The 13,470-nt window shown below is 40.4% G+C and overlaps 2 non-coding genes across 2 annotated transcripts; both read left to right on the top strand.

Moving 5' to 3' along the window:
• The first annotated feature begins 1,517 nt into the window (after positions 1 to 1,517).
• TRNAA-UGC (transfer RNA alanine (anticodon UGC)) lies at positions 1,518 to 1,593 on the top strand. The gene has a single exon. It is a non-coding gene; the product is annotated as a tRNA-Ala (tRNA).
• A 969-nt stretch (positions 1,594 to 2,562) lies between these two features.
• Positions 2,563 to 2,669, top strand: LOC136317938 (U6 spliceosomal RNA). Its single transcript, XR_010727928.1, has one exon. It is a non-coding gene; the product is annotated as a U6 spliceosomal RNA (small nuclear RNA).
• Positions 2,670 to 13,470: the final 10,801 nt, after the last annotated feature.

The raw sequence follows: 13,470 nt of genomic DNA, 5'->3' as shown, positions 1-13,470 counted from the left end.
GCTACACAAGCAGCATGCCCAAAGAAGGAGCCTATACAACAGACAAAATGGGTAGACACAGAAATGCTACCAAAATGAATCAACAAGAAAAATCCCCAGAAAAAGAATTGAATGAGATGGAAGTTACCAAACTACCAGATACAGAGTTTAAAACAATGAATTTTTGCCTGACCAGGCGGTGGCGCAGTGGGTAGAGCGTCGTACTGGGATGTGGAAGACCCAGGTTCGAGACCCTGAGGTCACCAGTTTGAGCGTGGGCTCATCTGGTTTGAGAAAATCTCACCAGCTTGGACCCAAGGTTGCTGGCTCGAGCAAGGGGTTACTCGGTCTGCTGTAGCCCCATACTGAAGGCACATATGAGAAAGCAATCAATGAACAACTAAGGTGTCACAACAAAAAACTAATTATTGATGCTTCTCATCTCTCTCCATTCCTGCCTGTCTGTCCCTATCCATCCCTCTCTCTGATACTCTGTCTCTGTAAAAAAAAAAAAAATGAATTTTAGGATGCTCAAGGATCTTAGAGCAACAATGGATGGACACAATTAGCACCTAAATAAAGAGATAGTAAGTATCAAAAAGGACATTGAAATCATAAAAAAGAACAAGTCAGAAATGATAAATACAATATCATAAATGAAGGCTGCACTAGAAGGAATAAACAGCAGTCTGGATGAAGCAGAGGATCGAATTAGCAATATAAAGGGCAAGATAAATGAAAGCACAGAAGCAGAGCATCAAAAGTCTGAGGAAACTCTAAGAGAGCTCTGTGACAACATGAAGAGAAACAGCATCCGCATCATAGGGGTTCCTAAGGAGTACAGAACAAACAAGGGATACAGAACCTGTTTGAAGAACCATAGCAAAAAACTTCCCTAAATTAATGAAGGAAAAAGTCACACAAGTTCAAGGAACACAGAGAGTTCCACTAAAGAGGAATGCAAGGAGCCCTACACCAAGACACATAATAAAATGCTAAAGTTAAGAGACAAAGAAAGAATACTAAAAGCTTCAAGAGAAAAGCAGTTAATTACCTACAGAGGAGCCCCCCATAAGGACATCTGACTTCTCAACAGAAATACTTGAGGCCAGAAGGGATTGACAATAAATATTCAAAATGATGCAAAGCAAGAACCTACAACCAAGACTTCTTTATCCAGCAAGGCTATCATTTAAAATTGAAAAAGAAATAAAAAGCTTCCCAAACAAAAAAAAAATAAGGAATTTATTACAACCAAACCAATACTGCAAGAAAAGTTAAGGGACCTGCTATAAAGAGCAAAGAAAAAAATCTAGAAACAGAGGATTGTAGATTTAAAGAATGAAATGGCAATAAACAACTGCATATCAATAAAAACCTTAAATGTAAATGGATTAAATGCTTCAATCAAAAGACATAGGGTAGCTCGTGGATAAGAAAACAGGACCCGTCCATATACTGTCTACAGGAGACCCATCTCAGAACAAAAGATACACATAAACAGATAGTAAAGGTATGGAAAAAAGTATTTGACACAGGCCCTGGCCGGTTGGCTCAGTGGTAGAGCATCAGCCTTGCGTGCAGAAGTCCCGGGTTCGATTCCCGGCCAGGGCACACAGGAGAAGCGTCCATCTGCTTCTCCACTCCTCCCTCTCTCCTTCCTCTCTGTCTTTCTTCCCCTCCCGCAGCCGAGGCTCCACTGGAGCAAAGATGGTCCGGGCGCTGGGGATGGCTCCTTGGCCTCTGCCCCAAGCGCTAGAGTGGCTCTGGTCGTGGCAGAGCGACGCCCCGGAGGGGCAGAGCATCGCCCCTGGTGGGAAGAGCGTCGCCCCCTGGTGGGCGTGCCGGGTGGATCCCGGTCGGGCGCATGCGGGAGTCTGTCTGACTGTCTCTCCCCGTTTCTAGCTTCAGAAAAATACAAAAAAAAAAAAAAGTATTTGACACAGCTTGACCAGGTGTTGATGAGTGGTTAGAGTGTTGGACTGGGACACAGAAAAAACAGTTTCAAAACCCTGAGGTTGCCGGCTTGAGTGTGGTTCATCTAGTTTGAACAAGCCTTACCAGCTTGAGGCCAAGGTCACTAGCTTGGTCACAGACGAAGGTCACTCGGTCTGTTGTAGCCCCCCAGTCAAGGCACATATGAGAAAGCAATCAATGAACAACTAAGGTGCTGCAACAAAAAAATCAATGTTTCTCATCTCTCTCCCTTCCTGTCTGTCTGTCCCTATCTGTCCCTCTCTCTGTCTCTGTCACACACAAAAAAGCATTTCACACAAATGGAAATGAAAAAAAGCTGGGGTAGCAATACCTATATCTGACAAAATAGACTTTGAAACAAAGGCTACAGTAAGGGATAAAGAAGGTCACTACATAATGATAAAGGGAGTAATGCAACAGGAGAATATAACCATTGTAAATATTTATGCACCTAATATAGAAGCACCTAAATGTATAAAGCAGATTTTGATAGACATAAAGGGTGAAATCAACAGCAATACTCTAATAGTAGGAGACTTTAATACCCCACTAACATCAATGGACAGATCCTCCAGGCAGAAAATTAACAATGAAACAGTGGCCTGAGTGCTTGCTTCGGCAGCACATATACTAAAATTGGAACGATACAGAGAAGATTGGCATGACCCCTGCATAAGGATGACACGCAAATTCGTGAAGCGTTCCATATTTTTAATCATCAGATTTATATGGATCTATAAAAAACCCCGAATAGCCAAAACAATCCTAAGGAAAAAGAATGAAGCTGGGGGCATTACAATACCTGACTTTAAACTATATTATAGGGCCACGATAATCAAAACAGCATGGTATTGGCAGAAAAATAGACACTCAGACCAATGGAACAGAATAGAAAGCCCAGAAATAAAACCACATATATATGGTCAAATAATCTTTGATAAAGGGGCCAACAACACACAATGGAGAAAAGAAAGCCTCTTCAACAAATGGTGTTGGGAAAACTGGAAAGCCACATGCAAAAGAATGAAACTCGACTACAGCCTGTCCCCGTGTACTAAAATTAATTCAAAATGGATCAAAGACCTAAATATAAGACCTGAAACAATAAAGTACATAGAAGAAGACATAGGTACTAAAATCATAGACCTGGGTTTTAAAGAACATTTTATGAACTTGACTCCAATGGCAAGAGAAGTGAAGGCAAAGATAAATGAATGGGACTACATCAGAATAAAAAGTTTTTGCTCAGCAAGAGAAACTGATATCAAAATAAACAGACAGCCAACTAAATGGGAAATGATATTTTCAAACAACAGCTCAGATAAGGGCCTAATATCCAAAATTTACAAAGAACTCATAAAACTCAACAACAAACAAACAAACAATCCAATAAAAAAATGGGAAGAGGACATGAACAGACACTTCTCCCAGGAAGAGATACAAATGGCCAACAGATATATGAAAAGATGCTCAGCTTCATTAGTTATTAGAGAAATGCAAATCAAAACTACAATGAGATACCACCTCACACCTGTTAGATTAGCTATTATCAACAAGACGGGTAATAGCAAATGTTGGAGAGGCTGCGGAGAAAAGGGAACTTTCATCCACTGTTGGTGGGACTGTAAAGTAGTACAACCATTATGGAGGAAAGTATGGTGGTTCCTCAAAAAACTTCAAATAGAACTACCTTATGACCGAGCAATCCCTCTACTGGGTATATACCCCAAAACCTCAGAAACATGGAAACGTAAAGACACATGTAGCCCCATGTTCATTGCAGCACTGTTCACAGTGGCCAAGACATGGAAACAACCAAAAAGCCCTTCAATAGAAGACTAGATAAAGAAGATGTGGCACATATACACTATGGAATACTACTCAGCTATAAGAAATGATGATATCAGATCATTTACAGCAAAATGGTGGGAACTTGATAACATTATAAGGAGTGAAATAAGTAAATCAGAAAAAAACAAGAACTACATGATTCCATACATTGGTGGAACATAAAAACGAGACTAAGAGACATGGACAAGAGTGTGGTGGTTACCAGGGGTGGGGGGAGGGAGGACATGGGAGGGAGGGAGGAAGAGAGTTAGGGGGAGGGGGAGGGGCACAGAGAACTAGATAGAGCGTGATGGAGGACAATCTGACTTTGGGCGAGGGGTATGCAACATAATTTAATGACAAAATAACCTAGACATGTTTTCTTTGAATATATGTACCCTGATTTATTAATGTCATCCCATTACCATTAATAAAAAATTAAAAAAAAAAAAAAGAAACAGTGGCCTGAAATGACACACTAGATCAACTGGATTTAACAGATACCTTCAGAACCTTTCATCCCAATGCAGCAGAATATACATTCTTTTCAAGTGCTCATGGTACATTCTCTAGGATAAACCACATGTTAGGATACAACATGAGTTTCAATAAATTTAAGAAGATTGAAGTCATATCAAGCATCTTCTCAGATCACAATGGCATGAAACTAGAAATCAACTACAATAGAAAACCTGAAAAACATTTAAATGCTTGGATTCTAAATAGCATGTTATTAAATAATGAATTGGTTAACAACTAGATCAAGGAAGAAATAAAAAATTTCCTTGAAACAAATGAAAATGAACATACAACAACTCAAAATTTATGGAACACAGTAAAAGCAGTCCTCAGAGGGAAGTTCATAGCATTACAAGCATACCTAAAGAATCAAGAAAATCTCAAATAAACAACTTAACCCTGCATCTAAAAGAACTAGAAAAAGAATAACAATTAAAGCCCAGAGGAAACAGAAAGAAGGAAATAATAAATATCAGAGTGGAAATAAATGACATAGAGGCTAAACAAACAATATAGAAGATCAATGAAGCCAAGAGCTGGTTCTTTGAAAAAGTAAACAAGATTGATGAACCTTTAATGAGACTCACCAAGAAAAAAAGAGAGAGGACTCAAATAAATAAAATTAGAAATGAGAGTGGAGAAGTAACAACTGACACAACAGAAATACAAAGGAATGTAAGAAAATACTATGAAAATCTATATGCCCAAAAATTGGACAACCTAAGCAAAATGGACAAATTCCCAGAAACATATAATCTTCCAAAACTCAATCTGGAAGAATCAGAAAGCCTAAACAGACTAGTTACAACAAATGAAATTGAAACAGTTATTTAAAAATTTCCAGCAAACAAAAGTACTGGACCGCATGGCTTCACAGGCGAATTCTACCAAACATTCAAAGAAGAACTAAGTCCTATCCTTCTCAAGCTATTTCAAAAAATTTAAGATGAAGGAAGAGTTCCAAGCTCCTTTTATGAGGCTGGCATAATCCTCATTCCAAAATCAAGGAAAGACACTACAAGGAAAGAAAATTATAGGCCAATATCCCTGATGAACTTAGATGCTAAAATTCTCAACAAAATATTAGCAAAGTGGATCCAGCAATACCTGAAAAAAAAAAATCATACATCATGATCAAGTGGGATTTATTCTGCAGAGGCAAGGCTGGTATAATATTCACAAATCAATCAGTGTGATTCATCATATAAACAAAAGGAAGGAGAAAAACCACATAATAATATCAATAGATGCAGAAAAAGCATTTTATAAAATCCAGCTCCCATTCATGATCAAAATTCTCAGCAAAGCGGGTATACAGGAAACATACCTCAACATGATAAAGGCCATCTATGACAAACCCACAGCCAACATCATACTCAATGGGGAAAAATTAAAAGCAATTTCCTTAAGATCAGGAACAAGGCAGGGGAGCCCCCTTTCACCACTCTTAATCTACATAGTTCTGGAAGTTCTAGCCACAGCAATCAGAAAAGAAGAAGAAATAAAAGGCATCCAAATTGGAAAAGAAGTAAAACTGTTGTTATTTGCTGATGACAGGATACTGTACATAGAAACCCTAAAGTCGCCTGACCAGGCAGTGGTGCAGTGGATAGAGCGTAGGACTGGGATGCGGAAGGACCCAGGTTTGAGACCCTGCAGTTGCCAGCTTGAGCGTGGGCTCATCTGGTTTGAGCAAAGCTCACCAGCTTGGACCCAAGGTCACTGGCTCAAGCAAGGGGTTACTCGGTCTGCTGAAGACCCGCAGTCAAGGCACATATGAGAAAGCAGTCAATGAACAACTAAGGTGTCACAACGAAAAACTGATGATTGATGCTTCTCATCTCTCCCTGTTTCTGTCTCTCTGTCCCTATCTCTGACTTTCTCTCTGTTGTTGTAAAAAAAAAAGTAAAAAAAAGAAAACCCTAAAGTTTTTTTATAATTGTTTTCTTTAATTATTTTTTAATTTATTTATTCATTTTAGAGAGGAGAAACAGAGGGATAGAGAAAGAGAAATAGAAAGAGAAGGAGGGGGGAGCAGAAAGCATCAACTCCCATATGTGCCCTGACCAGGCTAGCTCAGGGTTTCAAACTGGCGACCTCAGAAAACCCTAAAGTCTTAATCAAAAAAAACTACTATACCTAATAAATGAATTCAGCAAGGTGGCAGGATATAAAATTAATATTCAGAAATCAGTGGCATTTTTATACAGCAACAATAAAGTGTCTGAAATAGAAATTAAGGAAACAATTCCCTTCACTGTTGCAACAACAAAAAAGTACCTAAAAGTAAATTTAACCACAGAGATGAAAGACTTGTACTTGGAAAATTATAATACATTGATAAAAGTAATCAAGGAAGATACAAACTAGTGGAAGCATATACCGTGTTCATGGATAGAAAGAATAAACATCATTAAAATGTCTATATTACCCAAAGCAATCTATACATTCAATGCAATTCCTATTAAAATACCAACGGCATACTTCAAAGACATAGAAAAAATATTCCAAAAATTTATATGGAACCAAGAAGGAACACGAATAACCTCAGCAATCTTGAAAATGAAGAATAAAGTGGGAGGTATCACACTTCCTGATATCAATTTATACTACAAGTTCATTGTACTCAAAGCAGCTTGGTACTGGCATAAGAACAGACATATAGATCATTGGAACAGAACAGAGAACCCAGAAATAAACCCACACCTTTATGGTCAATTGATATTTGACAAAGGAGGCAAGAGCATACAGTGGAGTAAAGACAGTCTCTTTAACAAATGGTGTTGGGCCCTGGCCGGTTGGCTCAGCGGTAGAGCGTCGGCCTAGCGTGCGGAGGACCCGGGTTCGATTCCCGGCCAGGGCACACAGGAGAAGCGCCCATTTGCTTCTCCACCCCTCCACCGCGCTTTCCTCTCTGTCTCTCTCTTCCCCTCCCGCAGCCAAGGCTCCATTGGAGCAGAGATGGCCCGGGCGCTGGGGATGGCTCTGTGGCCTCTGCCTCAGGCGCTAGAGTGGCTCTGGTCGCAATATGGCGACACCCAGGATGGGCAGAGCATCGCCCCCTGGTGGGCAGAGCGTCGCCCCTGGTGGGCGTGCCGGGTGGATCCCGGTCGGGCGCATGCGGGAGTCTGTCTGACTGTCTCTCCCCGTTTCCAGCTTCAGAAAAATGAAAAAATGAAAAAAAAATGGTGTTGGCACCTGTTAGATTAGCTATTATTAACAAGACAGGTAATAGCAAATGTTGGAGAGGCTGTGGAGAAAAAGGAACCCTCATACACTGTTGGTGGGAATGTAAAGTAGTACAACCATTATGGAAGAAAGTATGGTGGTTCCTCAAAAAACTGAAAATAGAACTACCTTATGACCCAGCAATCCCTCTACTGGGTATATACCCCAAAAACTCAGAAACATTGATACGTAAAGACACATGCAGCCCCATGTTCATTGCAGCATTGTTCACAGTGTCCAGGACATGGAAACAACCAAAAAGCCCGTCAATAGACGACTGGATAAAGAAGATGTGGCACATATACACTATGGAATACTACTCAGCCATAAGAAATGATGACATCGGATCATTTACAGCAAAATGGTGGGATCTTGATAACATTATACGAAGTGAAATAAGTAAATCAGAAAAAAACAGGAACTGCATTATTCCATACGTAGGTGGGACATAAAAGTGAAACTAAGAGACATTGATAAGAGTGTGGTGGTTACGGGGGGAGGGAGGAAAGGGGGAGGGAAAGGGGGAGGGAGAGGGGCACAAAGAAAACTAGATAGAAGGTGACAGAGGACAATCTGACTTTGGGTGATGGGTATGCAACATAATTGAAAGACAAGGTAACCTGGACTTGTTGATCTTTGAATATATGTAACTTGATTTATTGATGTCACCCCATTAAAAAAATAAAATTATAATTAAAAAAAATGGTGTTGGGAAAATTGGACAGGTACATGCAAAAAAATGAAACTAGACAACCACCTTACACCATTTACAAAAACAAACTCAAAATGGATAAAAGACTTAAATGTAAGTCATGAAACCATAAACATCTTGGAAGAAAACACAGACAAGTAAACTCTCCGACATCTCTTGTAGCAATATATTTGCTGACTTTTCTCCACTTACAAGTGAAATAAAGAACAGGATGAACAAATGGGACTATATGAAACTAAAAAGCTTTTGCACAGCAAAGGCACCATTAACAAAATAAAAAGACAACCCACACAATGAGAGAATATATTTGCCAATATGTCTGATAAGGGGTAAATAACCAAAATTGATAAAGAACTTCTAAAACTTAACACCAGGAAGGTAAACAATACAATTAAAAAATGGGCAAAAGAACTGAACAGACACTTCTCCAAAGAGGACATACAAATGGCCAATAGGCATATCAAAAAATGTTCAACAGCCTGACCAGGCGGTGGCGCAGTGGATAGAGTGTTGGACTGGGATGCAGAGGACCCAGGTTCGAGACCCCGAGGTTGCCAGCTTGAGCGTGGGCTCATCTGATTTGAGCAAAAGCCCACCAGCTTGAACCCAAGGTTGCTGGCTCCAGCAAGGGGTTGCTCGGTCTGCTGAAGGCTCGTGGTCAAGGCACGTATGAGAAAGCAATCAATGAACAACTGAGGTGTTGCAACGCGCAATGAAAAGCTAATGATTGATGCTTCTCATCTCTCTTTGTTCCTGTCTGTCTGTCCCTGTCTATCCCTCTCTCTGACTCACTCTGTCTCTGTAAAAAATAAATAAATAAAAATTAAAAAAAAAAAAAGTTCAACATCACTAATCATCAGAGAAATGCAAAGTAAAACCACAATGAGATACCACCTCACACCTGTCAGAATGGCGTTCATTAACAAATCAACACGCAATAAGTTCTGGCGAGGGTGTGGAGAAAGGGGAACCCTCCTGCACTGCTGGTGGGAATGCAGACTGGTGCAGCCACTGTGGAAAACCGTATGGTGTTTCCTCAAAAAATTAAAAATGGTATTGCCTGTTGACCCAGCTATCCCACTGTTAAGAATACATCCTAGGAATACCAAATCACTGATTCAAAAGAAGTTATGCACCCCCATGTTTATTGCAGCATTGTATACAATGAGCAAGATCTGGAAACAGCCCAAGTGCCTGTCAGTGGACAAGTAGATTAAATAGCAGTGGTACATATATACAATGTAATACTACATGGCCGTGAAAAAGAAGGCAATCTTACCTCTTGTGATGGCATGGATGGACCTAGAGACTATTATGTTAAATGAAATAAGCCAGGCAGAGAAAGAAAGATATCATATGACCCCACTCATATGAGGAATCTAATTAATAGTGTGAACTAAGGAATGGAATAGAGGTAGAGGCAGATTCAAAGGGATCAGAGGGAAAAGGGAAGAGAGGATAGGGTTAGAGAGGAGAAAGGGATTAGTGAAATAATGTATACATAACACAGAGACAAAGAGAGCTGGACAGCAAATCCTGGAGGGAAAGTGGAGGGCGTTGGGGGGAGGGGATAAAGAGGGTATCGCGGGGGGTGGGGGAGAGGGAGATATATTCAATGGGACACTTGAATCTATGTAAACACAATAAGTTAATAAAAAAAGTGGTGGTACATATATACAATGGAATACTATGCGGCTATGAAAAAGGCATTCTTACCTTTTGTGATGGATGGCATGGATGGATCTGGAGACTATTATGCTGAGTGAAATAAGCCAGGCAGAGAAAGACAAATATCATATGATCTCACTTATATGTGGAATCTAAGGAACAAAATGAACTGAGGAACAAAATAGAGGCAGAGGTGGGGTCACAGGGAGCAGAGGAAAAGCTGTCAAAGGGAAGGGGGATGAGGGGATGGGATCAGAGAAGGTGAAGGCATTAGTGAAATTATATATACATAAGAAAGAGTTACAAATAGCAGGCTGGCAGGTTCCAGAGGAAAGGAAGGCAGGAGTTGGGGGGAAGGTGGCAAAGGGGGAATAGATAGGGACATGGGGGGAGGGGGTTGTATTCCGTGGGAGGCTTGAATCCATCTTAACACAATAAATTAAAATCAATTAAAAAAGAGAAAAATATAAGACAGTATCTGCCACGAAATTAGTTATCAATAAAGTTAAAGTCTCTGAAAAAAATTTTATTTATTCATTTTAGAGAGAAGAGAGAGAAAGAGAGAGAGAGAGAAGGGGGAAACAGGAAGTATCAATTCCCATATGTGCCTTGACCAGGCAAGCCCAGGCTTTCAAACTGGTAACCTCAGTGTTCCTGGTCGACGCTTTATCCACTGTGCCAACACAGGTCAAGTCTGACAAGGGCTCTGGATTTTTGGGTTTTTTTGTTTTGTTTTGTTTTTTTAATAGTTATTTTATTGATTTTTTTTAGAGAGAGGAAAGGAGAAAGAGACAGGAACATTGATCTGTTCCTGTATGTGCCCTGCCCGGGGATCGACCCGGCAGCCTCTGTTCTTCAGGACGATGCTCCAACCAATTGAGCTGTCCAGCCAGGGCAAGAGCTCTAATTGTTTATGTTCACTGGTAATTGTTTTAACTCTGTCTTTGTTAAATTCAGATTCAGTTTGAGCCTCATAAGACTCTGTTTTTTGTTTATTTTGTTTGTTCACGTATAACTTTTCTTTCAACCAAAATATACACAGAAAGTGAGGGGAATGAGTTTATATAGCACAAGGCCACTTGCAGATGGCTGAACAGACTGTCCCCACACATCTCCAGGGGGGCTGCCATTTGCACAATCTAGAATGGGATTGGCATTCTCCAGAATAGCTTTGTGTGGCAGCCCTAATGGTGATGCATGTGTTCAATGAGTAATTCTGAGTGTCACAGAAACTGTGCTCACTGGAGGGACAATATATTTCAGTGATGTTTAATTGATAAATATCGCATATCCATTCATTCTTTATCATGTTTTAATTCTCCTGGAAATCTTTTATGGACTTTCAGTAATTGTTGAGCATGGCACATTATGTTAAAAGGCAGATTATCAAATGATAATAACAACTATATGAATGTGTCCCCTTTGACATCATCATTCCCAACACTCTCTGGCTTCCATGGCAGCTGCTCCCCCACCACGCGAAACCAGCACAGAAAAGCAGTCTATCAGGGCATGATTAACTTCAGATTTTTGAAGTAAGGACATTTGCCCTGGCTGAATAGCTCAGTCAGAGTGTCATCCCGATACGCAAAGGTTGCCAGTTTGATCCCCAGTCAGGGAACAAACAGAAACAAATTGATGTTTCTGTCTGTCTGACTGTCTCTCTGACTTTCTTCCATCCTCTGTCTGTAAAAAAAAAAATAAGTAAAACTTTAAAAAAATAAAGTACAAACACTTTTGAAAAAAAGACAGTATATATATTATATTACTATAATTTTACAAGCACAACTTCTCTTTATTCTTTTATTTTTATTATGGAAAATTGTATATACTGTACATTACACACAAAAGCAGAATGGATAATATAATAAAATCCTCACAGACCCATTGCCCAGCTTCAACAGTTTTGGGCTTTTTGCTAATCTTGTTTCAGCTACCACCCCCAGGTCTATTTTATTTTATTTATTTTTTGCTGTAGTATTTTTTTATTTGGCTAAAACTCTATAATATACAGGTAACTAGGTTTATTTATTGATTTTAAAGGGAGAGACAGACAGGAACATTGATTTGTTGTTCCACTTATTTATGCATTCAGTGATCGATTCTTGTATGTGCCCTGCCTGGGATCGAACCTGCAACCTTGGCGTATCAGGGTGATGCTCTAACCAACTGACCTACCCAACCAAGTCCCAGTTAACCATTTTTAAATTAGAAAAATAATAATTGTGGGCCTTGGCCAAGTAACTCAGTCCCAGTTAACCATTTTTAAATTTAAAAAAAAATTAGTTCTGGGTCTTGGCCAGGTAACTCAGTTGGTTAAGAGCACTATCCCAATATGGCAAAGTTCCAGGTTCAACCCCTGGTCAGGGCACATACAAGAATCGATCATTGAAAGTATAAATAAGTGAAACAACAAATTGATGTTTCTGTCTGTCTCTCTCTCTCTTAAAAATTTAAAAATTAATTGTAATAAAAACACATAATATAAAATTTACCTTCTGAACAATTTTTTTTTCTGAGAGTCAGAGACTGAGACAGAAAGACAGGAAGGAAGAAAGATGAGAGGCATCTACTCCAAGTTGCTTTACTTTAGTTGTTTATTGATGGCTTCTCATATGTGCCTTGACGGGGTTGGGGGGAGCTCAAGCTGAGCCAGTGACCACTTGCTCAAACCGGACACCTTGGTATCATGTTGATGACCCCACGCTTGTGCTCATGCCAGAGACATCACACTCAAGCTGGTGACATCAGGGTTTCAAACCTGGGTCCTCAGCGTCCCAGGTTGGCAGTCTACCCACTGTGCCACCACCAGTCAGGCACCCGTTGAATTACTATTTTTAAGTGTACTGTTCAGTAGGGTTAACTATATTCACGTTGTTGTATAACATTTCTAGAACTTTTTCATCTAGCAAAACTGAAATTCTATAGTCATAGAACAGCTCCTCATTTCCTATTTCCCCCAGATCCTGGCAAAAACCTTTCGATTTTTTGTTCCCATAATTTTGACAGCTCTAGATATATAAGTCGAATCATATAGTTTTCTTTTTGTGACTGGCTTATTTCACTCAGCATAATGTCCTACATCCATGTTGTAGCATATGTCAGGATTTTCTTTCTTTCTTTTTTTTTTTTTTTTGTATTTTTCTGAAGCTGGAAATGGGGAGAGACAGTCAGACAGACTCACGCATGCGCCCGACTGGGATCCACCCAGCACGCCCACCAGGGGTGACACTCTGCCCACCAGCAGGCGATGCTGTGCCCCTCCGGGGCGTCGCTCTGCCGCGACCAGAGCCACTCTAGCGCCTGGGGCAGAGGCCAAGGAGCCATCCCCAGCGCCCAGGCCATCTTTGCTCCAATGGAGCCTTGGCTGAGGGAGGGGAAGAGAGAGACAGAGAGGAAGGAGGGGGGGGTGGAGAAGCAAATGGGCGCTTCTCCTATGTGCCCTGGCCGGGAATCGAACCCGGGTCCCCTGCATGCCAGGCCGACACTCTACCGCTGAGCCAACCGGCCAGGGCCAGGATTTTCTTATTTTTAAAGGTTGAATAATATTCTATAGT

The sequence above is a fragment of the Saccopteryx bilineata genome, chromosome X (assembly GCF_036850765.1).
Source record: "Saccopteryx bilineata isolate mSacBil1 chromosome X, mSacBil1_pri_phased_curated, whole genome shotgun sequence".
NCBI lineage: Eukaryota > Metazoa > Chordata > Mammalia > Chiroptera > Emballonuridae > Saccopteryx > Saccopteryx bilineata.
Note: the sequence above shows the minus strand (reverse complement) of the source record. Positions and strands in the feature narration are given on the sequence as shown.